Below are 14,336 nucleotides of genomic sequence, written 5' to 3'. Positions count from 1 at the left end.
GTTCTGAAGCAGCGTTCATTCTCTTCCTCCCCAGCAGGGGAAGGGGACACCTAGCCCAGTGTCATGTTCAAGCCATCTGTTCCCCAAACGCCCACTGTGAGCCACGTGGGGCCCAGGCACAGTCCAGGACCTGACCCTCTGATCTCTTCATTCAAAGATGGGGGCATATCTGTGCCGAGTGAAATGAGCTATTTTATTTATTTTAAATCTTTAGGATAAGCAGGAGTTGTGGAGCACACCCGTGATCCCAGCGACTTGGGAGTCTGAGACAGGAGGATCACAAGTTTGAGGCCCGTCTCTGCAACTTACTGAGACCTTGTCTCAAAATAAAAAGAGCTGGGGATGTGGCCCAGGTTCAACCCCCAGTAGGTCGATAAATGATAGAGTATGGATATCTAGGGCAAGAGCCACCCAGGTGCATTATGCAAGAGAGTGATTAATAACAATAAGGATAGCGAGAGCGAACACTCGCATGGGTTCACGCTGCGCCTGGCACTGCTGTAATCACGTTACACTTTGTAACACATGAAACCCTTGTGGTAGCTCCTAGCAGGGCAGCTGGAACAGACAGGGTGTGTGTGGCCTCCCCTCAGGCAGTGGCAGAGCCAGGATTTGCACTGAAGCAGTCAGGCTCGAGAGGCCAGTGCTGCCACTCGGATAGCTTAAGGCTCCCCTCTTGCCCATTTTTATTTGAATTTCTCCAAAGCCAGTTCCCTGGCTCCCAGGCATGTGGCTGTCCTGAGAAATGCCTTGAGGAACAGAGGATCAAACCCATTGATCCACCCAGGTTTAGAGTTAGGACTTAGGTTGCTTAATTTATGAGCACAGTGGTGTTGCATTATTCCGCACTGACACCCCATAAATTAAGTCTGATGGACTCCAAGAAAGGAAAGAGAATAAAAGAGAAATCTTTTTAAGAGTCATATAGGGGCTGGATTGTAGCTCACTGGTAGAGTGTGAGCTTAGCATGCGTGAGGCCCTGGGTTCAATCCCCAGCACTGGGCTGGGGGTGTATTCAATGCCCCTCAATGAATACCATAGTGTACATGGTCGACATTGTTGTCAAATGCCCATCAGACACCTATGCATACCAAGTCTGCTCGACTAATCAAAATACAGTTAAAGCAGGGGAAATCATAATATATATATATATTAAATAGTTTTTACTTTAAAAGCACAAATGCAAATTCATTCACTATTCTGTGAATTTTGGGGGCCATGGAATTATCTTTTTTTTTCAGAATAGGCTCCAAGTATGGAATTAGCATCTATTTTTGTAAATCACACTTATAATGAATCCTCGGTGCCTTCCAGCTTCTGTTGCTTTAAGGTAAAACAAGAACATGTAGAAATCAGGGCTTGCGGAATCCTAGATTTCCTTCTCTCGCCTGAATGCTGTATGGCTCTTGCCCACGGCTGACTCCACACACCCTTTTATTTTTAACAGCTTTCCTTTACCCAGGCTTTCAACATGATTTTCAGAGAAAAACTATTATCCTTTTCTACTCTTATTTTACCCATGTACATCAGAGTTTATTAAATTATGTAATTACTATGAAAAGCACAATTGGCGTAAACAAGTTGGGGATAATTGACTCTTTGTAAACAGCTCAACTCTGGCCTCCAACCCTGGGGGACCAGGACGCCAGTGTGTTTTGCAGAGGGCATACGGGGTATCCATTAAGGTGACTCGCTGTTAAGAGGAGGTCAGATAAGAGAGCTACTGTTTATATTACAGTGCAAACCATGTACACTGGTCTTTATAACCAATTTTCAAGTTGATAAGGGGTTTTCAAGGGTAATTTTTGACTACACATAATTTTTATCTTACACATAATTGAGACCCCCACTCCCACATTAGAAGCAACTCCAGGCCCATGCCTGCGGGTGTTTGGCTAAAGGATAATGACATGGAAGAGATTCTGAACTGGGAATCTGAAGGGTGAACTCATTCTACAATGGTCCTTTGCAATCCGGGAGACCTTAAAGCGTTTTCTGGGGACTGTGGATGTAGCTCAGTGACAGAGTTCTTGCCGAGCATTCATGAGCACCTGGGTTCGATCCCCAGCATCACACAAAAAATCTAAAAATAAAAATAAATAAATAAATAAATAAAGTGCCTCTTGGTTCTCAGAGGAAGCTAGTGGGCCCCAATCTACCCTTGAGACCAGCTGAAAGATCCAGTATAATAATGGGGTTGAAAGAAAGCGTTTTGCAGCACACACCGAGAAGCAGCTGCAGACCTTGGAGAAGCTTCTCAGTATCCCTTAATTCCAATCTTCCCCCTCATTCATTTTCAAATTCCAGGTTGGTCTCTCCCTATGGGTGGACGGTGGGCATGGACTTTGGCCATCCCCAGCTCAGAAACTGCAGAGGTTTTTAGAGCTTCCAGAGTTTCTAAACAGGAAAAGGTCATTTGGGCTAGTGAGGCTCACCGAAAGGAGCGTGGACTTGGGAGACCTAGGTCCCCCGTGACACTAGCTAGCTTCCACTTGAATTTAAGGTCGCCCTCCACCAGCCACGGCTACCCCATCCACAGAACAAATGCAACCTCTCCTTCTCCAGCATGTGACTTGTGGAGCCAAGGGTAGGTAAGGAACCTCTTAGGCACAGGTGACCCAGGAGGGCCTTCTCCTGACCCTCATCCTCCTTCCTTCCCTGCATGAGGAAGGGCGATCCCAAACCCACCAGGACTACTGTTTCCATGGCAATGGGATTGGCCTCAAGGACTGCCAACTATGTCCCCTATTTTTATTTGCTCGATGGCCACCCCCCCCCCCTTTAAGTCTCCACTGTATGCAAAAGGCGAGGGCTCAGGCCAACCTTGAAAAATGTCAGCTCTCTGCCACGTGCAATGGTGCATGCCTGCAATCCCAGCAAGTCTGGAGGCTGAGGCAGGAGGATCACAGTTGGAGACCAACCTGGGCCACTTTGTGAGACCCTGTCCCAAAATAAAAATAAAAAGCTCAGTGGCAGAGCACCCCTGGGTTCCACCCCTGGCACCACAAGCAAACCAAACAGAACTTCAGTTTGTCTTTCTGGAAAGCAGAGGTGGTGATCACTGCTCTGTACCCCTCACAGAAAGTGTGTGGACATTAGAAGGGAGATTGCATCTGCACAGGATTCGTAGCCGAACAACCCTTGAGGGATTGGGGCTGTTTGTGGGGGGGAATCACCCAGAGCCCCTGCTTCAGGCACGGTTCACCTCTGCCCTTCCTCACCTCACTCCCTCAACAAGGCGAGTTCTACCCTTCCTCAGGACCCTTCCCAGCTAGAAATCACATCCAGAGGAAACCCGAAATCTTAGGTCATTCCCTCCGGGCCCCACATGGCCAATGGAGGAAGAGGTTGCCGGAACCTGCAGACAGGCTGGCAGAGGAGAGGGGTGCTGGGGGCCACAGTTCCCAACCCTCCTCTGCTCCATCCTGCCCATGCTCCCTGTCATCTAAGCCCAGTTCCCAATGGGGATTTGAGGGCTCTAGGACTCAGTCCATGCAGGGCGCAGAGCAAGGTGGGGTGTGGCTCCGAGGCCACATAAGAGCCAGCAGGCCCCTACCTGTGCCTCCCGCTGTGGACGTCTCCTTGGAAAGTTCCACTCTTGTGCCCGAGGCGGACGGTACACACTTGCACTTCCGTGACACTCTCCTCTGGCGTTAGGCCCAAAGAGGCTCCCTGGGAGCGTCCATCATAGCGGGTGAGATGTGGGTTGTGGCATGTAAGAGGTCTCTGCGCCGCTGTGGCTGGAGCTGTGAGAGGTGACCAAACCCAGAGGCCAGCAGGCACCACAGTCGGCCTTGCCTGTGTTTTGGCTAACCCTCACGGCAGCCCCAGATGTGGACTGTCCCTGTTCTCAGGGAAGGACAGCTATCAGTGCAGAATTCCAACCCTGGCCCACCTGGCATCCTGGTGCCCCGTCTTCTAACCATGAAGCAGCCTTGGGCCATACACAGATGCTGCTTGACCCAGAAAAGGAGACCTAGGCATATGGAGAGACCCCCAAGCTCTAGGTGGGCGGTAGGTCAGGAAAACATTGTCACAGTCTCTGTGGCCATGGCACAAACTTCACATGTGACAAAAGATCATTCCAGTGTTTATTTTGTCTGAATCATGAACAAAAGTAACACCCATTCTTAGCTCGTGGGCCACACAGAAACAAAGGGGATCAGGCGCCTGCCAACCTCCGGGGCAACTCGAGTCAAGTCCACACTTGTGGGAACCTCTGTGGGGCTCTGGTGTGATCCCCAGATATAGCAATCAAGGTTAGGGTAGGAGGTTGAATTGTGTCCTTCCTTCCCCAAGATCACATCCACTAGGAACCTCAGGAAGTGATCTCCTTTGGAAACAGGGGCTTTACCAATGTAATTAGTCCAAAGGAGGTCACATTGGTTTTTTTAAAAATTCAATAAATCCAATGACCATCGACCTTCTATGAAGAGGAGAGGACACACAGGGACACACGCAGGGGAGAAGGCCATGTGGGGACAGGGGCGGAGATCACAGTGATGCTACTCCAAGCCAATGAAGGGTTAGTATTGATCGGAACCCATAGGAACCGGAAGAGGCAGGAAGAATCCCCCTGGAGCCTTCGGAGGGAGCCGGCTCTGTCCTCCCGTTCCACAAGAACATCCTTGCTGTTGGCTTAGGCCATCCGCTTGGTGCTGATTTGTTTCAGCAGCTCTAGGGTGTGCTCGGGCAGCTGTCCTTGGAGCGCCCACATGCATCTTTATCTCTGGGAGTTTAGGTTTAATCAACTCAGAGTCTGGCAGGACCCCAGGACCAGGGACCTCGGGCCTCCCTTCCGCTCCCTCCCCAGCTTGAGCCTAGATTTCTGTAGATAACTCCCGCCAGCCCTGAATTAAATTGGCAATTGTGGGATGCTTGTTTTCCTGTCTCTCCCTAACCTCCCCCTTTTAAATTGCTTCCACCCCTCACTGAGAGCCAAAGGAGTCATTCCAAGCTAGAATCTCGGGCCCAGGGGAGGGGGGGAGACTCACCGGTCATTAATCTGCAAACTATCAATCACAGATGCTACTGACAGATGGGTCCTCCCACCCTGAGGCCATTTCTGGGTATAGGGGAGCTCCGGGGCATGGAGAGGTGGCAGCAGCAGGGCACAGCCAGCCTGTTTGTGGGTGGAGGCAGGACCTGCTAGTGCTGGGGACATGGTAGGCAGAGCAGGCTTCTGTCCTGACACCTGGGACCTGGCCATTTCACTCTACTCTGGGAGTATAAGGGGGAAGGCAGGACCCACATCCACCAGCTGGTGCTAGAAGCCAACAGTCCAGCAGGAGATGGAGGAGACCCAACCACCAAGAAGGCCCGCAGACAGTAACAGGGCTCTCACTTGAACACCTTTCCACACTTTGCATAAACTCACTCATTTACTTTGGTGTGTGTGTGTTACTGGAGATTGAAAAAAACCAGAAGCTCTCTACCCCTGAGCTACATCCCCAGTCCTTTTTAAAATGTTTATTTTATTTCGAGACAGGATCTCCATAAATTGCAGAGACTAGCTTCGAAGTTACCACCCTCCTGCCCCAGCCCCTTGAGTCGCTGGAAACACAGGTGTGCACCATTGCACCAGGTGAACTCATTCAATCTCACAGACAGGAACAGAGACCTGGAGACCCAAGTAGCCTGCCTGAGGTAACAGGGCGAGGGTCTCCAGAGACATCCTCAGTGCCTGCAGACTCCCCCAGACAAAACGGGTCTTGAAGAGGGCTCGACTTCTCGGGGCGGGGGTGGTGGGGGGGAGTCGAGAGCTGCTCATGCTCCTGCAGGGGACCCAGAACAAGACCCGTTCCCTGGTTCCTAGGCCGGGGCCTCTTCTGTGCTGTGGGTTCTTTGATGGAGACAGTTAGCGTCCAGTCCGAGGCTCCTGGGAAGAGCATTGGCAATCTCCTTTCCTGGCCTTTGTCCCCCACAGAGATTTGACCCATAGTTGGAAAGATCTGGGAAGGTTCTAGAAGTGGGTGGGTGGGGTTGGTGAGAGGTCGGGGAAGCTACCTCAGAAGTAGTCCCAATGTCATTTCCTGGAAGGAGACCCCTGGGGGACAGGCAGAAGGAGGTGACCATGGGCAGGGCTGGAGTGATGACCACTGTTTGCCTTTTCTCGAGGCTCCCCACCTGCACCCTGGCCTTCCCTCTGTGACCAGCTATGTGCCTGTGCCTGCGCAGGCCCGGCCTCCTGCCTGGACCAGTCCTGCAGACGTGGGCTGTGAATCAGAGACCGGGCTTGTTTCTGTTGCCTTCTGTGGTTCTCAGGGTGGGGGCAGGACTGTTCAGGTCATGACAGGATTTCACCATAGGGGGCGCTGCTGGGCTCTTCCCGGGAGCTTTTTCTGTACCCCTTGGAGGGTGGAAGGGGAACAGCAGCTCCACACAGTGACTCGAGGACAACTAACACTGGGCCTCAAAGAAGAGGCCTAAAAGGGGCCTCTCTCACCTGCTGCCACCCTGGAGAAATGCAAACACAGTGTTGTCAGAGTCTTCTGATTTTGCAAGAACTAGAAATCAAGTTTATGTAAATTCCCCTTATGCTTAAATACTAGCAACTAAAAATATGTATTTTTAAAACATGGTTATGACAGATTGCGTCTTCTAAAAATGACTGCAAAGATGCCTCCCTTCTCACATGTCCTTGACCCTGCTCCCGTCCAAAGGTGGGGTTCAGGGCTGGGGGTAGCTCAATTCCCAGCCCAGAAAAAAAAAAAAAAAAGATAGAGTCCATGTTACTCCCCTACAATCACAAAAAGGCACTGGTATCAGAAAAGATGCTAGTGACCTTCAAGGCTTGGTCACTGTTATGGGTTGAACTATGCTCCACCCCCAAAACCCAGTACCTGGGAATGGGACCATATGTGTAAATAGGGTCTTTACAGATGGTCATGTTAAGATGAGGTCACTGGGTGGACCCTAATCTAGTACAGCTAGTGTCTTCATAAGGGGGAAATTTGGACACAGAGATAGACATATAGAAAGAGAAAGCCATGGGCTGGGGATATAGCTCAGTTGGTAGAGTGCCTGCCTTGCATGCACAAGGCCCTGGGATCAATCCCCAGCACCAGAAAGAAAGAAAGGAAGGAAGAAAGCCATGTAAGTTTGGAGGTCTGGAACCAGGGGAAGCCTGAGGCCACCAGAAGCCAAGAGAGGTGTGAAGGGTTGGGGATGTGGGCTGTGGCCTAGCATGCGTGAGCCCTGGGTTCCATCCCCAGCACTACTGAGGCGGGGCTGGTGGTGGAGGTGATACAGAAGACTTCCTCCTTCACTGTCCTGCAGCTGATTTTGGACCTCTGGCCTCCAGAACTATGACACAAATTTCTGCTGTTTAACCACTATCTTGTGACACTCTGTTATGACAGCCTAAAGAAACTAGGACGTCATAAAAGTGGTAGAGTTTGCACTTCCAATTCTCTTGGGATTCTCCATCCTGTCTCTTGGCCACTGTCTTGTGAGGAAGCCGGAGCTCTCCCACGGGGAGAGAACACACACAGGTGCTCTGGCTGAAATCCAAGCTGACGCCCAACCTCAACCACCAGACCTGAGTGATCCTGATGATCCCAGCCCCCGCCACTGGGGCACCACAACCTTCCAGTTTTTCCAGCCGAGTCCCCTATATCCTGGGTAGGAAGAAGCCCTTCGCCCTGTGCAGGATCCAAACACGGGAGACCCATAGCATCCAGAAGCCTAATAAAATGGCAGCCTTCGGAGGAGTACATTCTACAGTAACTGTAATGGAACAACCGAGTGGGCCGAGCAGGAAGGGCCTCCAGGCTTCCTCTGACAGACAGGCCTCTGGTTTGGAGAAGACCAACAATGGGTTCTTCAAGGCTTGGAAGCAGCCCAACAGGAGCCAGACTTTCTCTGCACCCTCTGGGAAAGGGAGAGCCGCTTATGAAATTAAAAATGGGGGGAAGGAGCGGGGAGGAGGTGAGGCAGGGAGCAAGGACAGGGTTACCTAGGAGGGGATGGAGCCACTGTCTGCCAAGACCCACACACACAGGAAGGCTCATGAGTCCTGCAGCTCCGGTGCTGTGGGGTCTCACAGGGCTCTCTGAAGATCATGCATGTAGAACTTAGAGGTGTGCCTGGCATCCTATGAAAACCCACATGTACTTTAGGGCTTACTGTTGTTATGATTAGAGTCCTGATTTGCAGGCAGTGTGCTGAAGACTTAGGGTCCCCCAGAGTTATGTCCGGAACTACATTGAAAGAGACAGAGTCAATGTGGTTCTGGGACCCTCACTCCAAACACAGCAAGACCACCGCGATTTATTTGATTTATATTTTGTATACTTCATTTGGAGTGGAGGGAAAGAATCCCTTGCTTACAAAAATAAAACCTATGGAAACCACCCCGTAGTGGAACAAGTACTAGCCTGGGGGTTAGGAGAACTCGTATCTCATTCCTGGTTCGGCTAGTAGCTGGCTGCATGCCCCTGGACAAGTCGCTTCACCTCTCTGGATTTTATTTTCTGTTCTACAAAGTGAGTAGCTTAAGTGATCTCTAATGTTATGTCATTATCCCTGAATTAAGTAGCCAGATTATTTTGCTCAAAAAGAAGGGAGAAAGGTTCTCTTCTGCAAATTTCCAAATGGTCCGTTTAATATAGATTCAATTTCAAACCTCTAGTCACCCTCACCCCAGCCTTCTCTTCTCTTCTGAGGTCTTTCGATGATCTTGGACCAAGTTTTGCTCTACTGCAGGTCCCCAGCATTTCTCCTGCCATTCAGAAGCCCTGCTCCTCTGAGCCTGGACCTGGGGCAGTCTGCTCCCTGACTCCTCCCTGGTAGCTCACCTAGCATGTCTTTTACTTTCAACCACAACTGCTTTCTGGAAAGCAACTGGCTCTGGAGGTGACAGAAGGCTTGGGGGGTGGGGGAAAGGAGAAAACCAGTGTCCTGCGGCATCAAGCCATCAAGCTGGGATGTGTAAATTAGCCTTGACATCAGACTAGCTTGAGTTATTGTTATGACTCCAAGGCTTCCCAGAACCAAAGGACACACACACACACACACACACACACATGCCCGCAAGCACACACTCACTCACACCATGCCAAGACAACACTAAGGAAACTGAAAACTAGAGAAACAAACTCTGCCTCCATGGTGATCATACACACCTTCCCCTGCACCTCTTCCTCACTCCCCCCATCAGGACGAGGGACAGGGCGACAGAGACACCAGGCCCTTCTCCCCTCACCCCTTATTTGCAGCTATGCACTTTCATACAATCTCAATGACACTCAGTTCCGGGCTGGGCTGGTAGACAGGAGGGCAGGTCAGATGTCTCTTATAGTCTCCTTCTTCCAGAGGTGTCTCCTTGTCTGTGCCCTGAAGTTGGGACAGTGCAGGCTGCATCTGGACAGAGTGTGCAAGTGTGGGAAGCTCCCCTTGAGGGTCTGGGATCCTAGGGGCTCAGTACAAAGGCGCAGGGTGTGAAAGGGGAGCAGCCCAGTCAAAGGCAGAGGCCCCAGAGCCTCCCGCTGTGATGGGCTGCTCCTTTAAGCACATCTGGGCAGAACTGTCACATCACATTGGGACTGAGAGAATGCTGAGTGATGCCTTCAGCTCCAATCATCCTCCTCTTCACCCCAGGCCTAGCTGAGCTCCAGGAAGTGATTTAATTGGGTGTGGATGGGGGTGAACGGCAAAGGTGATTTGAGCCATTACTATGGCCTTCAATGAAGTGCCTCAAAACAGGGCAACTCTCCTTGAAACGACACTGAATCTTCCTGGGCAGACAAGAGTCTGCCAGCTTGGTAAAGATGATGCTGGGTCTCCCTGGCAACCTCCCCTTGCCCGCCATGCTCAGTACAGTGACAAGATCACCCGAGCTTCGTCTGGAGACTTCTTTCCTGCTGTCTGGTGGTTTTACCGCGAGAACCTGGCTGCCCAGGCTTTCCGGACCGGGGCTCTGCATTAACCAGCTGGGAATCTTGGGTAGGTGACTCAGTCTTCTCTTGGGAATCTGAGAAGTAGGGATAATGTCAGCAACTACTCTACAGTTTGAGATGAAGAAGCTCTAACATCCAGTAAAGGACTCAATAAATAAATAAAACCTTCCATAGGCAGCCTGGCTTTCCTAAGTGCTTCTTATCAGAGTCACTAAGCCTCAGAGCTGGGAGAAGAAAGGCCCTTCTCTTCTAAGTACAAACAGAATTGCTTTCTTCTTCTTAAGTCCCTGGCCTTCCTCTCCATCCGGAGGCCAGGAAGGTATCTGGCTACCAGAGCCTGTTCTGTAAGAGACACCCCTGCAAAGAGACAAGGAAATCAGGTGAGGCCATCTGGGGAAGCCCACTGGAGACCTTATCAGAAGCCCAGGCCTCAGTCCTGGGGATGTTGCTCACTGGTAGAGCGCTTGTCTCGCATACATGAGACTCAGAGTCCAGCAGAGCGCACACACACAGCAGGCCTGCTTCTGCCGCCTGCAGATAATGCCATTCATGTTTTTCTGTTAGCTCAATTCTGGGAAGCACCAACAGGGTTGGGCAGGTTCTGTGCAAGGTGGACACTAGGGACCAAACTTGCTCCAGAAGCTTTAACTTGGGCCCTTGGCTTTGAGACTGGCTGGCATCCATGGGGTGAGCCCTCGGTGTGACCCTAGCTCTGTCCTGGTTCTGACCTGCATTGCCCATTTACACCAATGCTATGAGGTAGGTACCTATGTGGTCCCCGTTAAATACATGAGGTAACTAGGCCGAAGGCGGGGGGAATGCAAGTGACTTCCCTCAGGTCATACAATGACAGTCAGGATTCAAACCCAGGATCACTGGCCTATGTTCCCATTCTGCACTTACAGACCCCTGCAGCACCAGGAGGAGGCCTCTGCTGAGGAGCAGGGCGGGGCTCTCCCACTTTTCCCAGGGGTCACTGGTGGGTGAAGCTCTGGGCTCTGGAGGTCTGGAAAGAGCATCTCTCGAGGCCAAGGGTCTTCTGAGATAGCAAGTGGCCTCCATGACCTCCAGGCCCATCTGCGCTGCAAGCTCTAGGGTGCTGCATTCGGGACAGAGCTCCGTCTGAGGCTCAGGTTGTCTCCACTGAAGAGTCCAGTGCAAATCGGACACCATCCTGCCTCCAAGGAGCCTCTGGGAGTGGGTACTTTCTGCCACAGGGGGTGGGCTGGGGAGGGGGCAGGCCTTGCCCAGAGCCCCAGGCAGAGTGCCTGGGGCTTGGTATCCTTGGGATCTTCCCAGTTGCTCAGCAGAGGTCATCCCAGTCCTGTGGAAGGGCTCCAGGTGGTTCCCAAGGACAGGGAACCGAGGAGTGGAAAAAAGCCTCCGCCTTGAAGGCAAGGGTGTGGATTAGCCAGGGCCAGGTCCCTGAGCCACGGCCCCAGACTTGGGTCACCAAGTCTCTACCTCCAAACCGCTGACATGGGGCCTGGGAGCCCCCTGAGATGCCCATTCCAGAACCATCTCAGCCTCATCCCCGTAGCAGGAGTGGAGACTCGGACTAGTGATGGAAAAGTCATGGGAGCCTTCTCACAGGAAGGGTCCTGGACATCAGCTCTTTTCAGGAAGGTCAATGGGGGCTGGGGGTGTGACTCAGTGGTGGGATGCTTGCCCAGCATGTGTGAGGCCCTGAGTTTGTTCCCCAGCACTGCAAAGAAAGGAAGAAAAAAATGGGAAATGACCTGCTTAGAGTCCCACTTTACAGTACACATTACACCAGAAGGAAGGTGGCCTTCCAACTTTTCTGTAAAGAAGTGCGCTTAATCACCTAGCCAACCTTCTTAGGGGTGGGGCCCAGGAGCCAAGGCTAACAAACCCTGGGAGATACGGGTTGGGGCTAGTGGGAGGGGACAGGCCCTATGCAGCTGCATGGATCTCTCATGCCCAAGTCCCAAAGGCAGGCCCCAGCAGCCTGTGACAGGCAGAGACACACGCCCAGGCCTAAAAGCTTATAGGTCAAGTTACACCAAAGGTGCAGTTAAGACGTCAAATCCCTCTCCAAAGTCTGTGGCTTAGAGCTTGCCAGATATTTCAAGGTAGGTATTCAGGCCTCCGTTCCTTTGTTTTGTTAATTTCCTCTGAGTAGCCATAGACTGCACTAACCTAAAAGGTTGAGGCAAACTAACCTTCAGTGATTCTAGGAGAGAAATTCACAGGTTTTGGATTGGGGAAAATTAGCACTTTTCTTTTTGTCGGATTCCCCTGGGGTGTGTGCGAGGATGCAGTCTAGACCAGCTGCGGAGCTCCCCCAGGCAGCCTGGTGTACAGTGGGCACCCTGAGGGCAGGGATTGGGCTCTATTGTCTTAGTCCTCAAAGACAAGCCTCCATTGACCTTAAATGTTTGTGGAAGGAGACTGGGTTTGAATAGGGGTGGAGGAATTACACAGGGGCCTGAAGGCTTTGTCCTGGAGCTAAATTGAATTGATAGGAACTCAGCTGGGAAGCCAAACCCAAGACACCAGGTGAAAAAGGGAAAGTCAGTAGTGATAAGAAGCAGGAGAAGGTCAAGGCCAAAACCAAGACCAAAAGGCTGCCGACCTTTCAGGTGTACTGACACGTGCGCTGAATAACAATCCAGGAGACCTAGGGACAAATGGTCTTTCCCCAAGATCTCCTGTAGCACAGTGACTATGTTCCCATGCATTAGGAAAAAACAAGTTGCCCCCTTTCTCAAATGTGGGTGGACAGCTGGCTCCTGGGGTGGGTTGGTTTTAAAGAAAAAATTCGGGGGGGGGGCAGTGAGGACAAATCACTGAGAGCCCCAGGCACCGTGGCCTGTAATCCCAGCGGCTTGGGAGGCTGAGGCAGGAGGATCAGGAGTTCAAAGCCAGCCTGAGTGCTAATCAACTCAGTGAGATCCTGACTCTAACTTAAATACAAAATAGGGCAGAGGATGTGGCTCAGTGGTTGAGTGTCCCTGAGTTCAATCCCAATAATAATAATAATAATAATAATAATAATAATAATAATTTATTTAACAAAGAAGGAAAGAGATGAGAGAGGGAGATGTCTCAGGAAAAAAAATAAAACACAGCAAAGTTTTTTTTTTTTTTTTTTTGGAACAGGTAAGGCATGTTGAAATTTGGAGGAAAAGGTCCTGGAACTCCAGGAGTAGGGATTAGGGTTAGGGTTAGTGTTAGCTGGGGATGTCCCAGTGGAAAGGACCATGGAGGGCCTGCGTGTGCCCCGCTGACCACAGGTACTTTCTTTAGGGGATCTCATCAAGTACTCACTGGAACAGGGAAGACAGGGTTGCTGTTCCCATTTTACAGAGGTGGAAGCTGGTGTGGAACTCACCTGCTGGTACAAGGCACAGCTGGAATTCCAAGCCACAGTGGCTGCCAAGTCTTCCTTCCAACCAGCCTCTTCCAGAGCTGGGTCACCGTCCCTCCACCCCAGGTCATAAAGACCAGCTACTCCATTTGCAGGTTGCTTTAAAAGTCCTCCCACACCTAATATCTCATCTTGACAACCTCCAGGACAGGCTGGGAGAGAAGAGGGATCTCTGCTCCTTGGATACAAAGGGGGACCAGACCAGGGAGATAACCCTGTCAGGCTTGGAACCCATGTTTTCTGGCTCCCAGCTTGCTCTGAACTTGCTTTCTAGTCCCAATGTCTAGTATTGATACTTGTTGCTGCTGGTGGTGCTGGGGATTGAACTCGGCGCTTGCTGAACAATGTTTCTACCACAGAGCTGCAACCCCAGCCTGGTTTGGGAGGCGATTCTCACTGCAGGAAGGGTTGACTGTGCCTTTAGATTGCCCGAGCTGGTTGTTCTCACGTGGCAGAAGAAAAGGGAGAAGTGCAGTCGTGAGAAGGCGGTGTTTCCAGAGGAAGCCAGAGAGGGGACGAGGGACCAGTGGCCAGCTGGGGGAAGGGAGACCGGGCGCGTCCACCCCTCACTTCCTTTGAACTGTTAATGGCAAAGGAACTTTCACTTTGTGTTGGCTTTGCCTTCCTTCTGTTGAATACTTCACCGGACGCCTTTATTACTTTGGTAATGATCATTCATAACTAGAAACTATGCTCCTAAAAAGAGCCCAAAGCCTGCTTTCTCATAGGATTCGGGTTAGGACTCCGGCGTCCTCTTTAACGTTTCCCTGGAGCAAGGGTTAGCCTCAGTGGATATTTGGGAGGCAGAGCCCGGAGACTAGGGCCTCACAGGGATCACAGATGGGTCATCCGCCCGAAACCCTTCTTACATCCAGTCCGGGCCTGGCCTCGGGCCGGCCGCTCCCCCCGTCCGCAGTTTCCAGTAAGAGTCTGGGACGGAATCCACCGCCTGCCGGCGCCCGCCAGGCCGGGGGCCAGGAGGTGGGTAGCGGGTCCCCGAGGGAGCGGGAGCAAAAAACGCCACCCCTGCTGGGGTTTCTGGCTTC

This window comes from Marmota monax, unplaced genomic scaffold, assembly GCF_021218885.2.
Source record: "Marmota monax isolate L192 unplaced genomic scaffold, Marmota_monax_Labrador192_F-V1.1 WCK01_AAM20220418_F8-fsc00208, whole genome shotgun sequence".
In the NCBI taxonomy this organism is placed as follows: domain Eukaryota; kingdom Metazoa; phylum Chordata; class Mammalia; order Rodentia; family Sciuridae; genus Marmota; species Marmota monax.
Note: the sequence above shows the minus strand (reverse complement) of the source record.